This window comes from Pan troglodytes, chromosome 4, assembly GCF_028858775.2.
Source record: "Pan troglodytes isolate AG18354 chromosome 4, NHGRI_mPanTro3-v2.0_pri, whole genome shotgun sequence".
Classification (NCBI taxonomy): Eukaryota; Metazoa; Chordata; class Mammalia; order Primates; family Hominidae; genus Pan; species Pan troglodytes.
The window spans coordinates 152,234,819-152,254,113 of record NC_072402.2 but is presented as its reverse complement, the minus strand read 5'-3'; the positions used below and the strand labels follow the sequence as shown (position 1 = coordinate 152,254,113).

Sequence of the window (19,295 nt, the reverse complement as noted above, 5' to 3'; positions counted from 1 at the left end):
CCTGACCATAAACATCTTTGTAAAATTGAGGTGAAATATAAGCATCTTCAAATAAGCAAATACTGTTAGAATTTATCACCAGCAGACCTGCACCACAAGAAATTCTAAGGAAGTTTTTCAGGCTTAAGGGAAAATTCAGGCCAGATGAAAAATCACACATATAGGATGAAATGAAGACTGTTAGAAATGGTAAATATGTAAGTTAACATAAAAATTATTTTTTTCTTAAATTATTTAAAATTCATTTAATAATTTTAAAGCAAAATTAATGACAGCTTATTGTGGGATTTATAATATATGTAGAAGGAAGCTATATGATAGTAAAGAAGAGGAGAGGGAGTATAAATGTAACTAAGATTCTTACCTTATATGTGAAGTGGAATAATATCAATTTTAAGAAAGAGTGTGGGCCGGGCACGGTGGCTCATGACTGTAATCCCAGAACTTTGGGAGGCCGAGGCAGGAGGATGACCTGAGGTCAGGAGTTCAAGACCAGCCTGGCCAACATTGTGAAACCCTATCTCTACAAAAATACAAAAATTAGCCAGGCCTGATGGCAGGTGCCTGTAATCCCAGCTACTTGAGAGGTTGAGGTGGGAGAATCACTTGAACCCAGGAGGCGGAGGTTTCAGTGAGCAGAGATCACGCCATTGCACTCCAGCCTGGTGACAGAGCGAGACTCCATCTCAAAAACAAAAAAGAAAACCAAAAACCAAAGAGTGTGATAAGTTGTGGATGTAATTCTTAGAGCCATCATTTAAAAAATATACAGTGGCAGCAGTTCTGGTTAGGAGGCTGAGTTTGTTTACGTTGCTTACAGATTTAGCTGCTGCTTTACCCAGCTCCAGCTCCAAGATGGGGAAATCCTTCACCAACTTCATGTGCAAGAAGGATTTTCATCTTGCCTCCAAATCCAATATCAAAAAAGTATGGATGGCAGAACAGAAAATATCATATGATAAGAAGAAACAAGAATAATTAATGCAGCAATATCATAAAGAACAAGAATCATATGATAACAGATTGTTTATGGGAGATGAACGTGTAAATAATGGCCTTAATTTCATGTATGAAGCCCCACCAGGAGCTAAAAAAGAAAACAAAGAGAAAAAAGAAACAGAAAGAGAGACTGAATACAAATGTGAATGGCAGAAAGGAGCCCCACGAGAAAAATATGTCAAAGATGACATGAACATCAGAGAGCAGCCCTGTGGTATTGAGGTTTGAAATGTGTGGTGCATTAAATGTCACCAATGGGATCATGTCAACACAGATCAAGAACGTCCTTTGTTTGGTCTTTCTGGAATCAATGCAAGTTTGGTTCCCACTGATGGCTCAGGACCATCGATGCACCCCTTGGAGCTAATAGCGAAGATGAGAAACAGTGGGTTTGCACTGAACCGAAATGTACTGGGGAGAACCTGACCGCAAATGATCCATCAAAGGAGTATGTTGCAAGTGAGGGTGAAGAATATCCAGAAGTTGAATGTTTAAAGTCACTAGCAGCTAAACAAAAACAGAAATTTTCAGGAAATTAGATCGACTGGAGAAGAAAAAGAAAAGAAAAGAAAAAGATAGAAAAAAGAAAAAGTTTCAGAAGAGCAGAAGTAAACACAAAAAACATAAATCCTCTTCCTCCTCCTCCTCCCCCTCCTCTCTTTCTCTACTGAGACTTTAGAAAGCAGTAGTGAGAGTGAGAGTGACAATAAAGAAAAAAAATAGGAAGAAAAGAAAGAAAAGCAAGTGTTCAGGGCATAACAACAGTGATTCTGAAGTGAAGGACCATTCTAAGAAGAGAAAACTTCATGAAGAACTTTCTAGCAGTCACCATAACCAGGAAAAAGCCAAGGAAAAGCTCAGGTTCTTAAAACATGAAAGTTCTAGGGAGGATAGCAAATGGAGCCATTCCGATTCTGACAAAAAGCCCAGAAGCCATAATTACAGCCCAGAGAAGAGAGACTCTGAAAGAAATGACGGGAGTTCAAGACCAGCCTGGCCAACGTGGAAGGCAAAACAGCCTGTAATACAGCACTTTGGGAGGCCGAGGCGGGCAGATCATGAGGTCAGGAGATCGAGACCATCCTGGCTAACACAGTGAAATGCTTTCTCTACTAAAAATACAAAAAATTAGCTGGGTGTGGTGGCGGGCGCCCGTAGTCCCAGCTACTCGGGAGGCTGAGGCAGGAGAACGGCATGAACCCGGGAGGCGGAGCTTGCAGGGAGCCGAGATTGGGCCACTGCACTCCAGCCTGGGTGATAGAGCGAGACTCCATCTCAAAAAAAAAAAAAAAAACCCAAAAAACCTAATTTTAATTACTCATCTCTGTAAACTGTCGATTCAAGTACAAAACTACATGAGTACCATGGGAATGAATTTTGCAAATATTTGTAAGTAAGCTATTTTGGGGCTGTAGAAATATTTTCTGTTGGTAACTGTTTCTTGTGCCCTATACCAGATAAAAACCACATATAACTCTGTGACATTTTCTTTGTTCTGAAACATCATTAAAAGAATGACAGTAAAAATATATGTATACATATATATATATATATATATATATATACAGTGCCGTATAGCTAAAAAGTCATTAGAGTAAACTAGATGGGGTTCTTAAAAAGTACTTAATTAGACCAAGAAAGCAGGAAAAAGAGAACAAAGAACAGAGGGAACAAATGGAAAATGACAACATACTAGACTTAAGACTTAACCCCAAACTTTTTTTTTGAGAGGGAGTCTCACTCTATTGCCCAGTCTGGAGTGTAGTGGTGCAATATCAGCTCACTGCAAACTCTGTCTCCTGGGTTCAAGCGATTTTTCTGTCTCAGCCTCCTGAGCAGCTGAGATTACAGGTGAGTGCCACCATACCTGGGTAATTTTTGTATTTTTAGTAGAGACAGGGTTACGCCACGTTGGCCAGGCTGATCTTGAACTCCTGACCTCAAGTGATCTGCCCACTTTGGCCTTCCAAAGTGCTAGGAATGAGCATGAGCCACCATGCCTGGCCAACCCCAAACTTATTAACAGTTACATTAAATGTACAGTAAGAGGCAGAGATTTTCAAAGTGAATAAAAAGAGGCAAGACTCAACTATATGCTGTTTATAAGATAGTCACTTTAAATATAAATATAGAGACAGGTTGAACATAAAAGGATGAAACACAATATGTCACACAAACTATGCATAAGGAAACCAGTATGACTATATTAATATCAGACAAATTAGATTTCAAGACAAAAAGTATTACCAAAAACAGTCATTTTATAGATAGAAAGTTAAAATCATGATGATGATATAATAATTCTCAATGTGTACACAACCAGTAGCAAACCTTTAAAATGCAAAGAACAAAAAGGGACAGAATCAAAGTGAGAAATAAGAGAAATCCACAAATATGTAGGTGATGTTAATATTTCTTTTTTTGTAATTGATAGAATAAGCAGACAAATCAATCAGTAAGGAAATAGAATATTTGAATACATGATCAAACAAATTGATATTTATAGAATACTATACCCAATAACTGCTGAATATACATTTTTTGAAGAGCATATTAAATGTTCACTAAGATAGACTATTTGCTGAGCCATGAAGCGAATCTCAATACATGTCAAAGTACTGACTGAAATCCCACAAAATATGTCCTCTGATCACAACAGAATTAAATTTCTTAAAAGCAATTAAGTATATGGAAAATTTCCAAAAATCAAAAACTAAGCAACATACTTCTAAATAACTTATGCTCAAGAAAGAAGTCAAAAGGGAAATTAGAAAACAGTGTGAACTAAACGATAAGGAAAAACAACATATTGAAATTTATGGGATGCAGTTAAAGTTCTTAGAGGGATATTTATAGCTTAATACTTATTTACTTCTAGCTTTAAATGCTTGCGTTAGAAAAGAAGAAAGATTGAAAATCAATTATCTAAGCTTCCAACTTAAGAAATTAGGAAAAGAAGAGCAAATTAGATGTAAAGTTTGTAGATGATAGAAAATAAAGAGCAGAAATCGGTGAAATAGAAAATGTATAAACATGCTTGTATCAAAATATCTCATATACACCATAAATATATACACCATGTATCCACAAAAATTAAAAAAGAAAATGCATGGACACTAGGAGAAAATCAAAAGAACCAAAAATTATTTTTAAAAGATTAGTAAAATTGAGTACTTAACTAAACTGATAGAGAAAAAAAACACCACAAATTACCAACATCAGGGATGACAGACGAGGTATCCCTAGAGATCCTACAGATATTAAAAATAATTAAAAAGGGACAAACCACTTTATGCCACTAATTCAACTACTTAAATAAAATAGACAAACTCATGTTATCAAACCAGTATAAGAAGAAATATAAAATTTTAATAACCTTATGTATACTACAGAGATTAAAATTTTAATTATAAACCTTTCCATAAGGAAAATTCTAGGCACAGATGGCATTACTGGTGAATTATATCAAATATTTAAATAAGAAATAAGGCCAGGTGCAGTGGCTCACGCCTATAATCCCAGCACTTCAGGAGGCTGAGGTGAGAGGACCACTTGAGGCCAGGAGTTTGAGACAAGCCTGGGCAACATGGTGAAACTCCGTCTCTATTAAAAATACATAAAAATTAGCCAGGCATAGTGGCATGTGTCTGTAGTCCTAGCTACTCAGCTGGCTGAAGCAGGAGGATCACTTGAGCCTGGGAGGTCAAGGCTGCAGTGAGCTGAGATCATGCCACTGCACTCCAGCCTAGATGACAGAGTGGGACTGTGTCTCAAAATAAATAAATAAGAAATAATATTATTCATATATACATCCTTTCAGGGAGTGAAGGACAGTAGAACACTTTCAAAGTTGTTTTGTGATCCAGCATAATACTGATACCAAAAATGACAAGAATATAACAAGGTAAGGAAAAAGACAATAGATTAAGATTTCTTGTGAGATACAAAAATCCTTAATCAAAAACTGACAAGCCAAAATAAGCATTGTATTAAAAAGACAATGTATCATATTTTTGCAATTACAAATTTTGCTGCTATAAACGTGTGTGTCCAAGTGTCTTTTTCATATAATGACTTATTTTCCTCTGGGTAGATACCCAGGAGTGGGATTGGATTGCTGAATCAAATGGTAGATCTAATTTTTGTTCTTTAAGGAATCTCCACACTGTTTTCCATAGTGGTTGTACTAGTTTACATTCTTACCAGCAGTGTAAAAGTGTTCCCTTTTTACCACATCTACACCAACATCTATTATTTTCTATTTTTAAATTATGGCCATTCTTGCAGGAGTAAGGTGGTAGCCATTGTGGTTTTGAGTTGCATTTCCCTGATAACCAGCGATGTTGAGCATTTTTTCATGTGTTTCTTGGCCATTTGTATATCTTTTTTTTGAGAACTGTCTATTCATGTCCTTAACCTACTTTTTGATGGGATTATTTGTTTTTTTCTTACTAATTTGTTTGAGTTCCTCGTAGATTCTGGATATTAGTCCTTTGTTGGGTGCATAGTTGGCAAAGGTTTTCTCCCACTCTGTGGGTTGTCTGTTTACCCTGCTGATTATTTCTTTTGTTGTGCAGAAACTTTTTAGTTTAATTAGGTCCTGTCTATTTATCTTTGTTTTCATTGCATTTGCTTTTGGGCTCTTGGTCATGAAGTCTTTGTCTAAGCAGATGTCTAGAAGGGTTTTCCAATGTTATCTTCTGAAATTTTTATGGTGTCAGGTCTTAGATTTAAGTCTTTGACCTATGTTGAGTGATTTTTGTATAAGGCGAGAGATGAGGATCTAGTTTCATTCTTCTACATGTGGCTTGCCAATTATCCCAGAACCATTTGTTGACTAGGGTGTCTTTTCCCCACTTTATGTTTTTGTTTTTGCCCATTATATTAGTTTGTTTTTATGCTGCTGATAAAGACATACCTGAGACTGAGTAATTTATATATTAAAAAAAGAGCTTTAATGTAATCACAGTTCCATGTGGCTGAGGAGGCCTCACAATCATGGTAGAAGGTGAAGGGCACATCTTACATGGTGGCAGGTAAGAAAGAGAATGAGAGGCAAGTGAAAAGGAAAACCCCTTATAAAACCATCATATCTTGTGAGACTTATTCACTAACCCAAGAACAGTATGGGGGAAACCACCCTCATGATTAAATTATCTCCCACCAGGTCCCTCCCACAACACGTGGGAATTACGGCAGCTACCATTCAAGATGAGATTTGGGTGGGTACACAGCCAAACCATATCACCCATCAATCAACAAGTGGATAAAGAAAATGTGATATATATATCACATTTATATATATATACATATATATCACATTTATATATATACATATATATGCTGGAATATATGTATACATATATATGCTGGAATATATATATGCTGGAATATATATATATGCTGGAATATATATATACACACTGGAATATATTTATATATATACACACTGAAATATATATATATACACACACTGAAATATATATATATACACACTGAAATATATATATGCTGAAATATATATATATGCTGAAATATATATATATGCTGAAATATATATATATATATATATATGCTGGAATATATATATGCTGGAATAATACTCAGCTATAAAAAGGAATGAAATAATGGCATTTGCAGCAACCCGGATGGAATTGGAGACCATTATTCTAAGTGAAGTAACTCAGGAATGGAAAACCAAACATTGTTATGTTCTCACTTATAAGTGCAAACTAAGCTATGAGGACACAAAGGCATAAGAATGATACAGTGGACTTTGGGGACTCAAGGGGAATGGTAGGATGGGGGTGGAGGATAAAAGACTGCACATTGGGTACAGTGTACACTGCTTGGGTGATGGGTGCACCAAAATCTCAGAAATCACCACTAAAGAGCTCATCCATGTAACCAAATACCACCTGTTCCACAAAAACCTATTGAAATAAAAAACAAAATAAGATAAAAATTCTTGGTCCCTCCACTCCACTAAAAAAAGATAATACATCGTAACAGAATGGGATGCATCTCAGGGTTACAAGTTTGGTTCAACATCTAAAAGGTAATAAATATAACTCATCACATTAATAGAATAAAGAAGGAAAATCATAGGATCATCTCAATAAAGGAAATGTCTTTGACAAAATTCAACATGTCATCATGATTTTTAAAAACTAGTAACAATTTTCAATGGAAGGGAACATCTTCAATCTGATACAGGCATCTATAAAAAGCTTACATCTAACATAATAATAAATATCAAAAAGCTGAATGCTGGCCAGGCATAATGACTCATGCCTATAATGCCAACTCTTTGGAAGGCCAAGGCAAGAGGATCACTTGAGGCCAGGAATTCAATACCAGCCTGGGCAACATGGCAAAACCCTGACTCCACAAAAGAAAAATTTAAAAATCAGCTGGGTGTGGTGGTGCATGCCTGTAGTCCCAGCTACTTGGATGGCTGAGGTGGGAGGATCACTTGAACCCATAAGTTTGAGGCTGCTGCAGTAAGGTCTGATTGTGCCACTACACCCCAGCTTGGATGACAGAGTGAGGTCTTGTCTCAAAACAAAAACCAAACAAAAACAAAAACAAAAAACCCTAAATGCTTTCTCCCCAAAATTAAGAACAAAGCCAAGATGTTCCCTTTCAGTTGTGGTCAGTGTAATAGTGGTAATTCTAGCCATTGCAATAAGACAAGAAAAATAAATAAAAGGCATAAAAGGCCAGGCTCAGCAGCTCACACCTACAATCTCAGCACTTTAGGAGACTGAGGTGGGAGGTTTGCTTGAGCCCAGGAGTTCCAGACCAGACTGGGAAACATGGCGAGACCCTGTCTCTACAAGAAATTTTAAAAATTAGCCAAGCATGGTTGTGCATGCCTGTGGTTCCAGCTACTTGGGAGGATAAGGTGAGGTGATGACTTGAGTCCAGAAGTTCGAGGCTGCAGTGAGCTGTGTTTGCACCACTGCACTCCAGATTGGGTGACAGAGACAGACTCTGTCAAAAAAAAAAAAAAAAAAAAAGGCATAAAGCTTAGAAAAGAAGTAAAATTATCTTTATTCATTAATAATATGCTTATATGTGGAAAAATCTTACAAAATCTACAAAAGAAATTGTCAATCTCAGGACATAGGGTCAACATTTTAAAAAAGTCAATTTTATACAGTAGCACAAGTAATTTAAAAATAAATATAAAATAATATCATTAACAATAGCTCTGAGATCCACAAAGTTCTTAAGAATACATTTATCAAAAGATGTGTAAGACCTCTACACCAAAACTACAAAATATTGATTAAAAAAATTAAAATAGATCTAAACAAATGGAGAGCTATACCTTGTTCATGGATTGGAAGACTCCATATTATTGAAATGTTAATTATCTCCAAATTTATGTAAAGATTCAGCACACTCTTAATAAAAATTACAGCAGATTTTTTTTTTTTGAGACAGAGTTTTGCTCTTGTTGCCCAGGCTGGAGTGCAGTGGCACAATCTCGGCTCACTGCAACCTCCCCTTCCTTAGTTCAAGTGATTCTCCTGCCTCAGCCTCCTGAGTATCTGGGATTACAGGTGTGCGCCACCATACCCAGCTGATTTTTTTTTTTTTTGTATTTTTAATAGAGACAGGGTTTCATCATGTTGGCCAGGCTGGTCTTGAACTCCTGACCTCAGGTGATCCACCCACCTCGGCCTCCCAAAGTGCAGGGATTACAGGCATGAGCCATCACACCCGGCCTACAGCAGAATATTTTAAAGCACATATAGATTCTAAAATTTATATAGAAATGTAAAAAACCTAGAATATTCAAATCAATCTTGGAAAAGGAGAACAAAATTGAAGGACTTATCCAACCTGATTTCAAGACTTACTCTAAAGCCACAATAATCCAGAGAATATGGTAGTGTCAAGAATAGTCCCCCATAATAGGCATATGTATATATATACACAAACACACACATTATATATAGAGAGAAACTATATATATATAGACTCTATATACAATTTATATGTAGTCAATTATATGTAATTGACTATATATTATATACATATATATGTACATATATCGTCAATTGAATTTCAACAAAAGATACCAAAGTAATCAAAGGGGGAAAGAAAAGGCTTTTCAACAAAGTGTCTGTAACAACTAGATATTGATATGCAAAAAAAATCCATCTCAACCCCTACCTTACACTGTACTGAAAAATTAATTTCAGATGGATCAAAGATCTAAATGCAAAAGCAAAAACTGTAAAGTCTCTAGAAATAAGCACAAGAGAGTATTTTCACAATCTTGGGGTGAACATGTTTCTTGGAAAGGTCTCAATAGGCAAAACCTATAAAAGATTAATCCTGATAAATTTTCAAGAGAATGAGAAGACAAACCACAAACTTGGAGAAAATATTTGCAAAAGACATATCTGATAAAGAACTATTATACAAAATTTAGAAAAAAACTCTTAAAACTCAGCAATAAGAAAATGAACAACTCAATTAAAAAATGGGCAAAAGACCTGAACAGGCACCTCTCCAAAGAAGATGGCAGATAAGCATATGAAAAGATGCTCAACATCACGTCATTAGAAAATTGAAAATTAAGACAACAATGAGACAGCACCACCCACTTTTTAAAATGGCCCAAATCCAAAATATAATACCAACAATGCTTAATGCTGGCAAGGCTATAGAGCAGCAAGAACTCTCATTCATTGCTGGTGGAAATGATAAATGGTATAGGCACTTTGGAAGATGGTTTGGCAGTTTTTTTACAAAATTAAACATACTCTTCTCATACTATCCAGCAATTGTGCTCCTTGGTATTTACCCAAATGAGTTGAAAACTTTTGTCCACATAAAAACCTGCACACAGATATTAGTAACAATAGTTCTGGCTGGACCTGGTGGCTCACACCTGTAATTCCAGCACTTTGGGAGGCCGAGGCAGGCAGATCACTTGAGGTCAGGAGTTTGAAACCAGCCTGACCCACATGGTGAAACTCCGTCTCTACTAAAAATGCAAAACTTAGCTGAGTGTGGTGGTGCACGCCTGTAATCCCAGCTACTTGGGAGGCTGAGGCACAAGAATTGGTTGAACCCAGGAGGCAGAGGTTGCAGTGAGCCAGGATCACGCCACTGCACTCCAGCCTGGTTGACAGAGCAAGACTCCACCAAAACAAAACAAAACAAAACAAAACACAGCACAATAGCTCTAAGATCAAAAAAGTGCAGCTTTATTCACCATTGCCAAAACTTGGAAGCAACCAGGGTGTCCTTCAGTAGGTAAATGGGCAAATAAACTGTGGTACATTCTGACAATGGGATATCATTCAGTGCTGAAAGAAATGAGCTATCAAGCCCTAAAAAAGACATAAAGAAGTCTTAAGTGCATATTTCTATGTAAAATAAGTTAACCTTAAAAAGTTACATAACTGTATGATTCCAACTGTATGACATTCTGAAAAAGACAAAACTATGAAGACAGTAAAAAGATCAGTAGTTGCTAGGGGCTGGGGGAAGGAAGGATAAATAGGCAGAGCCAGGTTATTTTCAGGGCAGTGAAACTACTCTGTATGATACTATAATGGTGAATACATGTTACTTTTCATTTGTCAAAACCCATAGAATATACAACACCAAGAGTGAGCCCTAATGCAAACTGTGGACTTTCGGAGATAATGGTGTGTCAGTGTAGGTTCCTCGATTGTCATGGAAGTTACACTGTGGTGTAGGATGCTGGTAGTGGGGGAGGCTGTGCTTTTATGTGGGCAGGAGGTAAATGAGAACTCTCTGCACTTTCTGTTTGATTTTGCTGTGAACCTAAAATTCCTCTAAACAAAGCCTGTTTTAAAAATTGATAAATTTGACTTTATCAAAGATACAAACTTCTGCTCATCAAAAAAGATTATTTAAGGCTAGGCATGGTGGCTCACGTCTGTAATCCAGCACTTTGGGAGGCCGAGGTGGGTGGATCGCTTGTGGTCAGGAGTTTGAGACCAGACTGGCCTACCTGGTGAAACCCGGTTTCTACTAAAAATACAAAAATTAGCCAGGTATGGTGGTGCACGCCTGTAATCCCAGCTACTCAGGAGGCTGAGGTGGGAGGATCATTTGAACTCAGGAGGTGGAGGTTGCAGTGAGCCAAGATCGTGCCACTGCATTCCAGCCTGGATGACAGAGCGAAAACTTGTCTCAAAAAAAAAAAAAGAGATTAATGCCGGGTGCGGTGGCTCACGCCTGTAATCCCAACACTTTGGGGGTCTGAGGTGGGCAGATCACCTGAGGTCGGGAGTTCGTGACCAACATGGAGAAATCATGTCTCTACTAAAAATACAAAAATTAGCTGGGTGTGGTGGTGGATGCCTGTAATTCCAGCTACTCGTGAGGCTGAGGCAGGAGAATTGCTTGAACCTGGGAGGCGGAGGTTGCCATCAGCCGAGATTGTGCCATTGCACTCCAGCCTGGGCAACAAGAATGAAACTCCACCTCAGAAAAAGAAAAAAAGAGAGATCACTTAAAAATGAAAAGATGAGCCACAAAATAGGAGAAAGTATTTGTGTAAAACACATATTTGACAAACGACTTGCATCCAGAATATATAAAAACTCCTACAACTCAACAATAAAAGACAGTCAAATTTAAAACAAAAGGGTAAAAATTTGAAGAGATACTCTGCAAAAGAGATCTAGAAATGCCCAATAAGTGCATGAAAAGATGTTTAACATCAGTAGACATACGGGAAAATCAAAATTAAAGCCAATATGAGATACTCATCACATACCTGAATGACTAAAATTTAAAACATGGAAAATATCAAGTGTTGGTGAGGAAGTGGAGCACTTGAAAATCTCTTGTACTTCTGTTTTGAGTGTGAAAAGGTAAAAACACTTTGGAAAACACTTTGACAGTTTCTTTTGAAGGTAAAATGCCTACCAGCTGGGAGTGGTGGCTCATGCCTATAATACCAGCACTTTGGGAGGCCAAGGTGGGAAGATCACTTGAGGCCAGGAGTTTAAGATCAGCCTAGGCAACATAGCAAGACCCTGTCTCTACAAAACAAACAAACAAACAAAATTAGCTGGGCATGGCGGTATGCACCTGTAGTCCCAGCTACTTGGGAGGCTGAGGCAGGAGGATTGTTTGAGCCCAGAAGGTTGAGGCTGCATTGAGCCATGATTATGCCACTTTACTCCAGCCTGGGCAACAGAGGGAGACCTCATTCTCAAAAACAAAACAAAACAGCCAGGCGTGGTGGCTCACACCTGTAATCCCAGCACTTTGGGAGGCTGAGGTGGGTGGATCATGAGGTCAGGAGTGTGAGACCAGCCTGGCCAATATGGTGAAACCCTGTCTCCACTAAAAAAAAAAAAAAAAAAAAAAAAAAAACAAATAAAATAAGCCTATCTATCTATGATCCACAAATTTCATTCTTAGGAGTGAAAATGAACACACACACACACTCACACACACCACACACACACACACACACACATACGGCTTGTATATAAATGTTTATAGCAGCTTTATTCATAAGAGTCAAAAGCTGGAAACACTCCTAATGTCTATGGTTGGATAAGTGGATACACAATTTCTTATGATATACTATTCAACAATTAAAAAGAATGAATTACTGATATATGCAATAACACAAATGAATCTGAAAAACACATTGAATGAAAAAAGCCAGCCACAAAAGTATATGTAAGATTCCATTTATATGAAATTCTAGAATATGAAAAACTAACTTATGGTGATGAAAATTAGAGCAGTATTTGCCTTTTGTGGGGGATTAACTGGGAAGTGGCAAGTGGGAACTTTCTGGCGTGGTGAAAATGTTGTATATCTTTACTGTGGTAGTGGTTACATGAGTGTAGATGCTTGTCCAAACTCATCCAACTATATGCTTAACACTCTACATATCCTTTTGTATTTAAATTATAACTCAATACAAACAATATAAAGCTAAAAACACTCAGTGTAAGAAAAAACAATATGAATATATCAAAATTGATCATTTCATCAATGAAGAATAATGCAGATATAGTAAACAGATGACAGATGGAAGGAAGACAATTTGCTTTGTCAGAAGCTAACAAGAATAGAAAGGAACTCTTGACAACTAACAAGAAAATGAGCCTGAATAAAAAAATTGCCCAATGGCATGAGTTAGCAGTTTACAGTTCTTAGTCAGATTAGGTATGTGCATACGTATTATCTGACCATTCATTCTTAGTCATAGATTCTTTTTTTGTTTGTATTTTTAATTTTAAATTTATATTTTTAAAAAATAATCTCAATTTTTATTTTAGATTCAGGGGGTACATGTGCAGATGTGTTACATGGGTATATTCCATGATGCTGAGCTTTGGGGTATGATTGATCTCATCACCCAGGTAGTGAGCATAGTACCCAATAGTTTTTCAACCTTTGTGCTTCTCCCTGTCACCCCACTCTGTGTCTATTGCTACCATCTTTATGTCCTTGAGTACCCAAAGTTTAGCTCCCACTTGTAAGTGAGAACATTCAGTGTTTGGTTTTCTGTTCCTGCATTAATTTACTTAGGATTATGGCCTCCAACTACATCCATGTTGCTGCAAAGGACGTGATTCCATTCTTTTTTATGGCTGTGTAGCATTCCATCCTGTATATGTACTACCTCTTCTTTAGCCAATCCACTGGTTAATTCCATGTCTTTGCTATTGTGGATAGTGCTGTGATGAACATACCCTGAGTGCATGTATCTTTTTGGTAGAATGATTCATTTTCTTTTGGATATATACCCACTAATGGGATTGCTGGGTCAAACGGTAGTTCTAAGTTCTTTGAGAAATCTCCAAACGGCTTTCCACAGTGCATAAGCGTTCCCTTTTCTCCGCAGCCTCACCAGCATCTGTTGTTTTTCTCCAGTCATATATTCTAATGAAATTTTCACACAGGTTCATAAAGGACATGTCCAGTTATTTCCAAGGCAGTATTGTTTGTGAGGCTGAGTTGGGGCAATCTGGAGTCCATCAGTTAAGGAGCAGATGGTCAAGTGTGCTGGAGGCACAGCATGTAGTAACAGCCACAGTTAGAAGATAGAGACTCGTACACACTGCAACACGCATGGGTGTTTAAAACATCATTCTGAGTGAAACAAAACAAAACAAAACAAAACAAAATAAAATCTGTAACACACTTTCAGGTCAATAAAAGACCATATGAAAACCAAAACAACATTACATTTTGTTAAGGATATATACCCCCATAATCCACAAAATGGACTAAAATGGATGTCTTGGATGGACAGAGAATGGCAAGGGAAATGAGGGTAAAGGAGAAGGAATCAACAAAATAAGAGCAGGACTGCGCAGACCGGGGTGGACCATGTGTCATAAACTCAGGAGTTAGATCAATTGCACCTGAGCACATGCCCTCTCTCTCCCTTACTCACTCTCTCTCTCTGTCACAGACACACACACACACACACACACACACACAGAGTTTATTGAGGACATGCTATATTCCAGGTATTGTGTGTCACACAAATTAGCTCATCTAGTTTTCTGATAAAGAGGAACTGTTATCATCACACCTCCCGCCATTTTAGAGATGGGAAACTGAGGCATGGAGAGGACAGGTAAAGTTCTGAAGGTCACGCAGCTAGTCACTTGCAGAACCAAGATTCAAACCAGGCAAGTCTGAATCCTGCACTATTCCTGCTCACTACGCCTCCAGAGGAACTCTGTGCAGCCCAAGGCCCAGGGCTGTCGACCAAGTCACATGAAGGCACCCATAAAAAAGGTAACCCAGAGTAAGCAGGTCTGTGCCTTCAGCCCAAATAAACATCCCGCCAGCATTTCCTCAAATTCCACCATCGCAGAGAGGGAACCAGGTGGGAGCCCATGTGGTTTTGATAGAACATCCATTCAAGCGGAGCTTAAATATTATAGCGGCACTGTTTGCACAGTTAAATTTAAGGATCTGTCAGTTTATGATGAATTTTTATTTTTAAGGGTTTCAAGTAAGCTGTAAACATTCACTCCAGACTGAAATTCCCCTCATTTAACACCTGGGAGGGGCAGGACAGGAAAGCAGGGGATGAAAATGGGAATGAGGGGTGAGCATGGTAGAGGGGTGTTGAGAAGAGCCTGGGCACCAGCCTGGGGAGGGGTGTACAGGGACCTCTTTCAACCAATATCTCCAAGAAGGGGTATGAAGGGCCGGTGCCCCATAATGAGGGAGGCCAACAGCTTCCCCAAAGGAAGCAGGGCCATTCTCTTTGAAACTCACGTTTAGTTTCCCCTTTCCCCCTTTCCAGCAAAGTGAGACAGTAATGGTCATTTAAGAATAACAACCCTGCCGGGGGCGGTGGCTCACGCCTGTAATCCCAGCACTTTGGGAGGCCGAGGCGGGCGGATCACAAGGTCAGGAGTTCGAGACCAGCCTGGCCAATATGGTGAAACCCTGTCTCTACTAAAAATACAAAAATTAGCCTGGTCTGGTGGCAGACACCTGTAGTCCCAGCTACTCAGGAGGCTGAGGCAGGAGAAATCACTTGAACCCAGGAGGTGGAGGTTGTAGTGAGCCGAGATCAGGCCACTGCACTCCAGCCTGGGAAACAGAGCGAGACTCTGTCTCAAAAAAAAAAAAAAAAAAAAAAAAAAAAGAATAACAAACCCTTGAGAACTGTTTGCAGGTCTATTGCTGGAGGAAGGATGGAAGTCAGGAGATGATATGTGTGGTATGGTTGTAAGTTTTAAAACGTTTACATATATGTGGAAAAGGAGCTGACACTTTATGGAACTTTGCATTTTTTGGTATTTTTATGAGATTTTTGAATAGTAAACACATGGCTTTTGTCATCATAAACAAGTTGCTGCTAAATAAACAAAGAATAAATTAAAATGAATAACATGCTACGAGGGATTGCTAACCTATTCTCTGCTCTTATGCTGTGCCAGGTCCCGGGCACCTCTGCTACAGGTGCTATCTCATTTAATCTTCACAACACCCTCTGCCATGGCTACTATTTTTTCATTCCTGTTTTATAAATGAGGAAACTGACATTTAGGAAGTGAAGTAACTTGCCTAGAGCTACACAGTTAGGAAGTTGTATTAGTCTGCTAGGGCTGCCTTATTAAAATATCACAGACTGGGTGGCTTAAACAACAGAAATTAATTTTCTCACAGTTCTGGAAACTGGAAGTCTAAGATCAAGGTGTTGGCAATGCTGGTTTCTCCTGAAGCCTTTCTTTTTGGTTAGTAAAACGAAATAATAACGACTACCTTCTCGCTGAGCCCTCACATAGCATTTTCTCTGTACATATACATACCTGGTGGCTTTGTGCGAAATTTCCTTTTCTTAAAAGGGCACCAGTCAGATTGGATTAGGATCCGCCCTAATGGCCTCATTTTAATTTAGTTACTTCTTTAAAAGCTCTTCCTCCAAATACAGTCACATTCTGAGATATTGGGAATTGGTGCTTCAATTTATGACTTTTGGGGAGTGGGCAGGACACAATTCAGCCCATACCAGAAGTGGAGTTGCTAAACCATAGGGAAATCTTGTTGAAGACTTTTATTCCGTTCAACCCGAGAAGTAGCATCTCATTCTCTCACGGGGCACTTAAGGGCTCACCTCTGGAAGATGGGGAACTGAACTTGGGTTCTCTGGTCTCCTCCCCAGTGCTTGGTAGCAACAGCATGGCCACCCAGGGCACCCCTCAGCCAGCGTGCCCACCTCCACTCTCCACACTGGCAGAGGACTTGCTGCCTGTGGTTGGAGGACGTGGATGAGGGAGCAGCTGGGAGGATGAACAGGGAATAATGACAACAGCTATTGTTTACTGACTCCTCCCCAAGTGTGCCAGCCACTCTGCCAATGTCACTTCCAATCTTCAGAGCAGTCCTATGAGGTAGGTATTACAGTTGCATCATCTGGGATTTTCTGATTGAAAATGACAGAAAAACCAACAGGACTAATCAAAACAAGGAATATATCAGCTATTGGTGCATAATCAACCACCCCAAAATGCAATGTTTAAAACAGTATTTATTCTCCAAAAATTAGCCGGGGGCGGTGGCATGAGCCTGTAGTCCTAGCTAGTCAGGAGGCTGAGGCAGGTAAATCGCTTGAATCAGGAGGCAGAGGTTGCAGTGAGCCGAGATTGTGCCACTTCACTCCAGCCTGGGTGACAGAGCGAGACTCCATCTGAAAACAAAAAACAAAAACAGTTAAGTATTTATTCTTGGTCATGAATCTACAGCGAGCTGGGTGGTTCTTGTGGTTTCCCTGGGTTCAGCCTCTGTGGTCAGCTCTGCTGTTTTTGGCTGAACTCTTCCGTGCATTTCCAGCTAGCAGACTGTAGGTTGGTCCAGGATGGCCTTGGCTGGGACAACTGGGTCTCCACACCTCTGGCAGGCTAGCTCAGGCTTGTTCACAGGTCCAAGAGAACCAACATAAGTGTGCAAAGCTCTTTGAAGGGCATGCTCAGAACTGGCCCTCCATCACTTCTGCCACCTTCTATTGGCCAAAGCAAATCACAACAGCAACCCAAATTCAGGGAGGAAGGAAATAAATCCCACCTTTTGATAAGAATTGCTGTAAAGCCATATCGCAAGAAGGCGGGAGAACTCAGAGAGGATTGGAGAAAGGAGGCCTTTTTTGTGATTCATCTTCCACAGGGAATTTATTAGTCTGTGTATCTATCTGGAAAGGCAAAAGAATCTGGCTTCTGGTACAGCTTAATGCAGACACTCAAATAATATTGCCATCTCCTGGCATGGCTCTGCTCCATGGGTTGCTGTGTTCTCAAAAATGCCCATTCCTGAACCAATCACTGTGGGAGGGAGCAGGTAGTGTGAGGGAAGTGCTCAGTACCTTAGTCCCTGAGCCAAGGATGAGCTTACCCCCAACTCATATAGGATGAGAGCAGGAGAGGAAGGGACCTCGACAGGAAACTAGGGATACCAGGTGGAAGGTGGAAGGCTGCTGGGCAAAGCATGGATGTCTGCTACAATTGTTACTTCTACTTTACAGAGGAGAAAACCATGGCTGGGAGAGTTAAGTGCCTTGAGCGAGGTGATTCAGTGTTGGAACAGGGCATTAATCCATGTCTGTGTCACCCTCCTTGGAGCCTGCACACTTTCCACAACTCCTGGCTGCCTCTTGATCCAGAGAGAGAAGAACATTCGTTACACAGGCTGCTTGCTAACTCCCCTCGCCAACTTTAGGTCATCTCCCTGCTCTGACCTCAGAAGGCAGCAGCCAAGATGAGGAAGGGGCTCGAAGCCACATCACTTGGGGAACTGCTGAGGCACTGGGGCTGGATGGTTTGGAGAAGACTCAGGGGGCTGAGAGCTGCCCCAGCATCTGAGCATCTTCCTAAGAGCCCACACAGCTGCCAAGGGCAGAACTGGGGCCAAGGAAAACAAATGGACCGTAAGGACCCTCTCAGGGTGGAGGGGGTAAGAGGGGAAGGGTAACTGGGAGAAAGAAGAGGAAGGAGGGAATGAGGAGGGGAGGGACAAGCAGGGGCCCATTGGGTACCCTTGAACTTGCCCAGATGATTTCCAGGGGATCTTGTGCCCCAGATCCGCAAGGTCAACTGTGTGATGCGGGATTTTCAGACAGTGACTTGGCCAAGTCACAAAACCCAGACAGGAATCGCCTCCCCCTCATCCTCCCTCGCCATTCCAGGAGGCATCTCCTAAGTTCCAACCCAAATGGCCTCTGTTGGAGCCCCAGCGACAAGAAAGGAGAGTGGCGAGACCACAGCCTTTGCCTTGGTCAGAGCAGGGTTCGAGTGTCCTTCTCTGACACTCCTCAGCTATGTAATAGGGAACAGGTTGCTTTACTTCCCTGAGTCTCCGATTCCTCCTCTGAAAATGGGAAAAACCCCAACCTCCCAGGGCTGTTGTAGGAACCCAGTGAGCTAACGTGTGCCAAGTGCCTGTACTGAGTGCGAGCCCAGCACATCCTGAATATGGTGCATATGCAGCCCCTCAGGTTCCTACCCACCTCAGGCCCTGCACAGCGCCCCCCGCTGACTCAGAAATAGGTTCCAGGTGCCACAGACAGGAAACACGGGGCCCTGAGGGCTCCCTCCCCAGGCCCCTCTCAGCCTGCCCCTCTCTGTTCCTCCCCTCACCTCCTGGTGCCCACCGACACACAGATCTCTTTCACCTCCAACTGCAAGAACCCGGCAGCTGATTTAGGAGTGCGCTCAGGGCCCAGAATGTAAACCGTTTCTCACCAGGAATGTGTAAACAACCCATAAAGCAAAGGATTTGGGGCCTGGTCACGTGGCCCAGCTGCC

General features: G+C 40.2%; 1 pseudogene; it reads left to right on the top strand.

Annotated features, from left to right (window-relative positions):
- Nucleotides 1–849: 849 nt before the first annotated feature.
- On the top strand, nt 850–18,353 carry LOC744339 (corepressor interacting with RBPJ 1-like; annotated as a pseudogene).
- The last annotated feature ends 942 nt before the right edge of the window (nt 18,354–19,295 follow it).